The sequence below is a fragment of the Hakea prostrata genome, chromosome 5 (genome assembly GCF_041222555.1).
Source record: "Hakea prostrata isolate BN-2017 chromosome 5, UWA_Hpros_2, whole genome shotgun sequence".
Classification (NCBI taxonomy): domain Eukaryota; kingdom Viridiplantae; phylum Streptophyta; class Magnoliopsida; order Proteales; family Proteaceae; genus Hakea; species Hakea prostrata.
The window spans coordinates 3,690,448-3,697,206 of NC_142604.1; the positions used below are offsets into that span (position 1 = coordinate 3,690,448).

Consider the following 6,759-nt stretch of genomic DNA (forward strand, 5'->3'; position numbering starts at 1 on the left):
TTAAATAAAAATCAACAAATAAGATCATACAACATTTCTAATCCTGAGTAAACCACTTTCAATTCAATTACTTGAAAAATTCAAACAATAAAGAAAAATTAAGGGAAAAAAGAAGTAGGTGAAAATCCTTGTTTTTGGTTATTTATACATCTTAGAAGACACACATCTTGAAGCAGAGGAGTTGAGGATATTTACCAGTTTGTTTACAGCAACCTAGATGCAAAAATAACAATGCTTAAAATGAAAACAACAGGGATCGTAAGGGTGGATAGAGTTTATTTACAAGCATGAATGCAAAAACTTTGGTAGCATAAAACAGGATTCACGAACCTGTTTCTGTTTATTTACAATGTGTAGATTCCATCTGATTCGAAGGGAAATTTCCAAAATGTCAGCCGGGGCTGAAACAAACCAAAACAGTTTGGCAGAAAAGCAGGAAATATATGTTCCATTGTTTGATTTCTATGTAAATCCTATGTTGGCCATCATGATGATAATTTTCCAGTGAATTGTTAATTATTAAGCAATAATGTTCCAAGTAAAATAGTAAACAGTATAATACATGTAAATGCACAAAGTAAACTATAAATAATTTAAAAAGAATATGATGAGCAGATTATAGGCACCTTCATGACTACAATATATATGAAAAATGGACAGATTTTAATCACATTGAAATTTCTCAGAATCCCGAATAAATGAAAAGCATTTTTCCTGAATTAGAAAATCTCCTTAAAAAAGCATAAGTGTAAGAAACATAATAATCAAGAAGGAAAACATAAAATTAGAAGTCAGAACAGAAAAGGGAATGATGATGAATGGCATAACAGCATTTATCATACATTAATAATTAATATATAATTAATAAAAATAAAAATAGAAAAGATTAATATTCAAAATTAGAATCTTCTCCAAATAAAAAAAAAATTAAAACAAAGAATTACAAACAGATTCCAATAGAAATGTTGTACAAGAAAATGAACCGAAACAAAGGAAACGGAAGCAGATTAATAGATCCACCCATAAAAACTGAAAGAACCTTGTTATGAAGAGAGGAAAAAAAGCATACCCACAGCAGAAAAAGAGAAAGAACAAGAAAACCAAACAGAACCCAGAAAAATGGAACACCAAATATCAAAACTAGCAATACTTACCATCTCATAACGAAAGCTTCCACTTGACCTCTCCGTCGTGTTCGTCTCCGCTCAAAACCAAACGTAAAAATAAATATTAATATTTAGAAGCATACTCCCTTTATTTGATTGTGAGCCGTTCGTTCCCATCCTGATGACGCGGTGCGATCCGAGCCGTCGGCAGCAGCAAAAATCCGCCCTAAACCCTAATATGTATCGCTTCCTCACACCCTTTCTTCCTCGTTTTGGCGAGCGGCGAGAGGCAGATTTTGTTGAGCCTTCTTCAAGCTTCAGCAGTTCGGTCTTGATTTGGAGAGTTGGAGTTGAAGCTTCTGAGTTCGAGTTCTCTGTTCGTTCGTCACCGAACGATTTTGGATACGAGCAGTACATATGGGAGTCTCAGGCAGGCGGTTCGTTCACCGTTAGCAGGGATTCTGGAGAACCTCCCGGTCGTGGAACCAAAATTACTCTCCACCGGAAGGAAGATCAGGTTTGTAGGCCTCTTTTTTGTGAATTCCCTTTATGGATTTGCTTTGCGTTTCGTTGCATCTGTCTGTAGTGTTGTAATAAGTTTTGAGTGATTTGGCAGATGGAATAGTTGGAAGAAAGAAGGATTAAGGATGTTGTGAAGAAGCATTCTGAATTCATCAGCTATCCTATCTATCTCTGGACCGAGAAGAGCAGCGAGAAGGAGGTGAGTGATGACGAGGAAGAGGAAACAAAGAAAGAAGAGGGTGACGTTGGGGAAGTAGATGAGGAGGAGGAGACGAAATCCAAGAAGAAGAAGGTGAAGGAGGTTTTGGGGTGGCGGCGGTATTGGGTTCCCTCATTTTGCGCAGAGTGATAGTTAGATATTAAGCAGAGAAGTGAAGAAATGAGTAAAGAGGAAAGAGGAAACAAAATGGGTTCCCTCATTTTGCGCAGAGTGATAGTTAGGTATTGGGTTCCAGGTTTGTCTCTCTTCTGCCTGAGTTTTGAAGCTCTCTGTTTTTGTACGATAATGTTAGATATAGTAGAGCGGAGAAATGGAAGAAACCGAAGAAGCTTGATGCAGCGACTTCAGTCGTCTTCTCTTCCAAAGCAGCCGGACATCGAACAGAGCATTTTCGTCTCAGATTAACACTCAGACGACAATGCTCAGTTGTTGGGGTTTGCAGGGCAGGAAGAATGGGGTTGTATGAAATTAAGTTATCTCCGTTGTTCCATATCTCGGCCAAGGTCTTTCCACGCCAACACAATCGCCACCAGAAGCACCATCGTGCCGATGGTTGGGCCAGGCCAAACCACTGACATTCTCATCACCGCCGACAACCCGCCGCCCGCTACTACACCGCGGCTCGTGCTTACAACAGTGCTCAAGGTGCACCATTCGACAACACCACCGCCATTCTTCAATAGAAATCTGCGCCATGTTGCTCCACTTCACCATTCTTGCCTTCCTTACCTGCTGACAACGACACCAACACCGCCACCAATTTCGCCGTCGATTTCAGAAGCCGCACCAAGGGCGATGTTAGTTTCTGTTTCGTTACTTTTAAGAAACACAGGACCGAGAACAAGTGCACGTGTGAAATAACATCTGGTGTTTCTTCTCCTTATCCTTGCAGTAGTATTGTTCATCTTGTTTGTTATGATAACTTTTAAACTGTTTATCAATTTTCTCTGTAACTTGTTTATTTTGCTTGTTTCAGGTGTTGTCGGAGTAAAAATAGAGTTGATAACCAAGACTTTGAGGGTTTTTGGGTCTTGGGTTGGGGTTCCGGCATCCGGCGGCTGCCGCCGGCGGTGTTGGGTTGGGTTCGGTTCAGCGGCAGGCGGATTAAGGATTCCGGCGGTGTTGGGGTGCCGGCGGTCGTGAAGGTGTTCCAGCGGTGTTGTAGGGTGCCGGCGGTGTTGTAGGTGTGTCGGCGGTGTTGGGGCCGCCGGCGTTGTAGTTGTGACTGCCGGCGGTGTTGGGGCTGCCGGCGGTGTTGTGGGGCTGCCGGCGGTGTGGTGGCGTAGGGTATGAGGTGGCGTAGGGTATGAGGTGGCGTAGGGTATGAGGTGGCTAGGGTATGAGGTGGCTTAGGGTATGAGGTGGCTTAGGGTATGAGGTGGCGTAGGGTATGAGGTGGCTTAGGTAGGGGTATGAGGTGGCGTTAGGGTATGAGGTGGTGTAGGGTATGAGGTGGCTTAGGGTATGAGGTGGTGTAGGGTATGAGGTGGCGTTAGGGTATGAGGTGGCATAGGGTATGAGGTGGCGTAGGGTATGAGGTGGGATTAGGGTATGAGGTGGCGTAGGGTATGAGGTGGTTTAGGGTATGAGGTGGCTTAGGGTATGATGTGGCATAGGGTATGAGGTGGCGTATAGTATCATAGTTTCATATGTAGTAAGTGATTGACTTACTATAAATACAATTATATGGTTTCAATATGAGATCATGGAGAAGTGTATTGTAATAATGTATTAAGAAGATTATGGATACCATTCATCCATGAAAACGAAATAAAAGTTTTACTTGGTTAACAAAGCAAGCAAGAGATAGATCCTATCTAAATGCTGCCCATATCTTCAATTGCCCAAGTATTATCCAACACTGGTGCACTGGCAGTACAAGTTTTTCCAATGTAAAATATTGTACATAAGCAACACTATGTTTAGGTAAATATACTGTAAATAAGATACAGATCTTCACCCTTCAAAGAGGAAATGTATTGTTATTTAGCATTGGAGCCCATTCTAATTTTTGCGTGAGACGATGAACACTATATTTCCAATACGAACCTCATCATCAGTGGTAGGGCAGCGATAGCTTCCATGTTCACCCGACTTGCAAAATGATATGGAGAGAGGAAGTTGGAGTTCCAGCCGAAAGAGATAAATTTTTGGCTTTATACATTGACCTTCATGAGAGGTAAGAGAACAGCTACTTAATAACCAAGTTTGATGGAGGTAAGAGAACAGCTACTTAACGAACTTTGATCCTTCATAAGATATGATGAGCCGAGATGTAACATTGAAAACAATAAGAGTGGAGATCACTGTTGTCAATAAAGAAACCATTGAAGTACTTGTTTGTTCTGCTGAAAATTGCGAGCAGCTGTGGACATAATTAAGTTGAAAAGATCATTTGGACAGCAGCCAAGAGTTACATTTCTTGGAGCCTACATAATAAATATATAAAATAATAAAAAAAAAAATAAAGTCAACAGTTTTCTATTTACAAAATTAAGGAATAAACAGTCCAAGGTGACAGATTCCACACAGAAAAACATAAAACTGATTTCCAGATAAGTACCAGTAGATATTGCTATATCCATTGGCCCTTTTTCATCTTTCCTATTAAGCTATGAGATCAGATTTCAACTGCAAACTTGCAACTGTTTAACAAGGGTGTTGAGTGGAAAGTAATTGGCACTTTGATTGTGGGAGGAAGAAACTTCACAGTGAGGTGCTGGGCTAACAGGTAAACTGTTTTTTATCCATGCTAGGGGTGTCCCTGTGAAAACCATTGGAACAATAGGGAGCCAATATTGCAATGCCATGTGAAGAAAGCCGTACATGTAATAAAAGAAAAGTATAAATAAACTGAGAACAAAGTGAAGAAAAAGAATAAAGACCAGATAATTTTTCAATCTGAGTCTGAGACCAGAAACAAAATAAAGTAGGGATTCTTCACAAGTAATTTAACTTCGAGAGGGTGCATACAACATTTCTAAGGTTCTTGTAACCAAGGCCATGGATTTGACGGTTAAGACCATGAGTTCCTGGTTAGGATATCCAGTTAAGACCAATTCAGATCCATTACATTATCATCACCTGGGTCGTTCAACTTCAAGATTTATTATCTGGGATGATGTCGCTTCTCACACTTGCATCACTTCTTGCTTCTCACTTCACCCCATTAACCTCTGTAAATGAAATAAAAAACATAGGATCTGATTTGGCCAGACGTTTAAGACCTTCAACAAGTTTTGGCCAGACGTTTAAGACCTTCAACAAGTTTTGGAAGATCTGAAGCAACGTTGCATTGTACAGCCACACGCACAACAGGTGAGACGGAGAACTTCATAGCACGAATTGTAAGAGCATCAACTTCCTTCTCATTTGTCAGGGTAGCATTCTTGGTGATGAACTGGTGAAGACCAACAAGAGCAACTGTATTACCACAAGGAACATCCTCAACTGATTCCTGCTTCTTTCCCATCCAGATGACAGTCCTCTGGACACTCTTAACATTCAAGTCCTTCTTCTGGCCAGGTACAAAGTTTGGTCCCATGATTCTAACCTTCAAACCTGTAGAGACCTTGCCATCAAAGACACGACCAAAAGCAAAGAACCTACCTTTTCAGAGGCTAGAATCATCTTGGACACGTACAACATAAGAGGTCCTTCAGGATCACAGTTCCTAATAGCATTAGCATAGACATCATCCATAGGACCCTCGTACAAGTTCTCAACACGATAACTCTGGGTCTTGGAAGGAGATGGAAGGGGAAAGATCATCATTTCAAGTAGAGCAGTGGTAGCAGGGAGCCATGTTTGCATAACACGCTTCATTAAAGGCTTCCCAGCCAAGTCTTTCTCATCAGACTTCATTGTCACAGCAAGCTTGTGCAACATAGGCCACAGCTAGTCTTTTTGATCATTCATGCAAGTATTGAGATGGGTTCATAACAGAACTGAACAAACCCCCACTTGCAGGTGGGTGAACCAGTGTTCTTGCCGGTCCATTTCTTGGTAGCAGGGTGAAAATAATTCTCACCGCAGAGCCTCTCCATCATCTTTGACTCATCTACACCAAATTTGGATGCATACATTTTGGCAAAATTGGTCAAAGTAAAAGCCCAACCATGCAGACCTGCAGAAAAGGCAAGTGTTCCTTTCTCTGGGTAAACCTGAACATCCCCAAGAAGTGGATCCTCATAGGTGGCCATAATCACATTAGCATTCTCAATGACCCTCTGAAAGGTCTGATAAGCCTCTTCTCCATCCACCTGGAGCTCCAGGAAACATCTGTCCATCTTGTTTACAGTCAAGACAGGACGAATCCTCTCACCAAGTGCCTGTCGAAGAACAGTCTCGGTTTGGACACAGACACTTCAATACAGTCCACCACTACAAGTGCAAAACCACAACATCAAGACTTCTGATCAGTACTCTATTGACCAACGAATTAACGCCTTACGATCGAGTAACGACTCAGATTAATTAATTAGATCGATCACGTACATAAATTAATTAATTAAAGTAGCTAGATATATACATATAATAATAAGAAAATTTACAAACTAATCAATTAATACATACATACATACCCAGTTTCCAACTCAAAGGGAAGAGGGCCTGCAAAGCCAGGAAGATGTGTGACTGTAGCCGAGTAGGAGAACGGTAGCATTAATGACAACCACAGCTGGAGCTGTAAAAACAACCACCCCACCTGCTGCTTCCCCCTACTAGTACTACTCTTCTTCCTCCCATTCTTAATTAAAAAAAATAAACTATACCTTTGTTTCTGTTACAGGAACTTTGCTGCTTATGCTTGATACTTGGAACTATGCTGCTGCTTTGCTTTTTGATCAATGAAACAAATTCTGTTACAATTTCAAAACAAGATCACCACCCCACCTATCAAGTATCAAGTAT

General features: G+C 41.0%; 1 pseudogene; it reads right to left on the reverse strand.

The window, feature by feature from the left end:
* Positions 1-5,040: 5,040 nt before the first annotated feature.
* On the reverse strand, positions 5,041-6,511 carry LOC149014451 (elongation factor 2 pseudogene; annotated as a pseudogene).
* Positions 6,512-6,759: the final 248 nt, after the last annotated feature.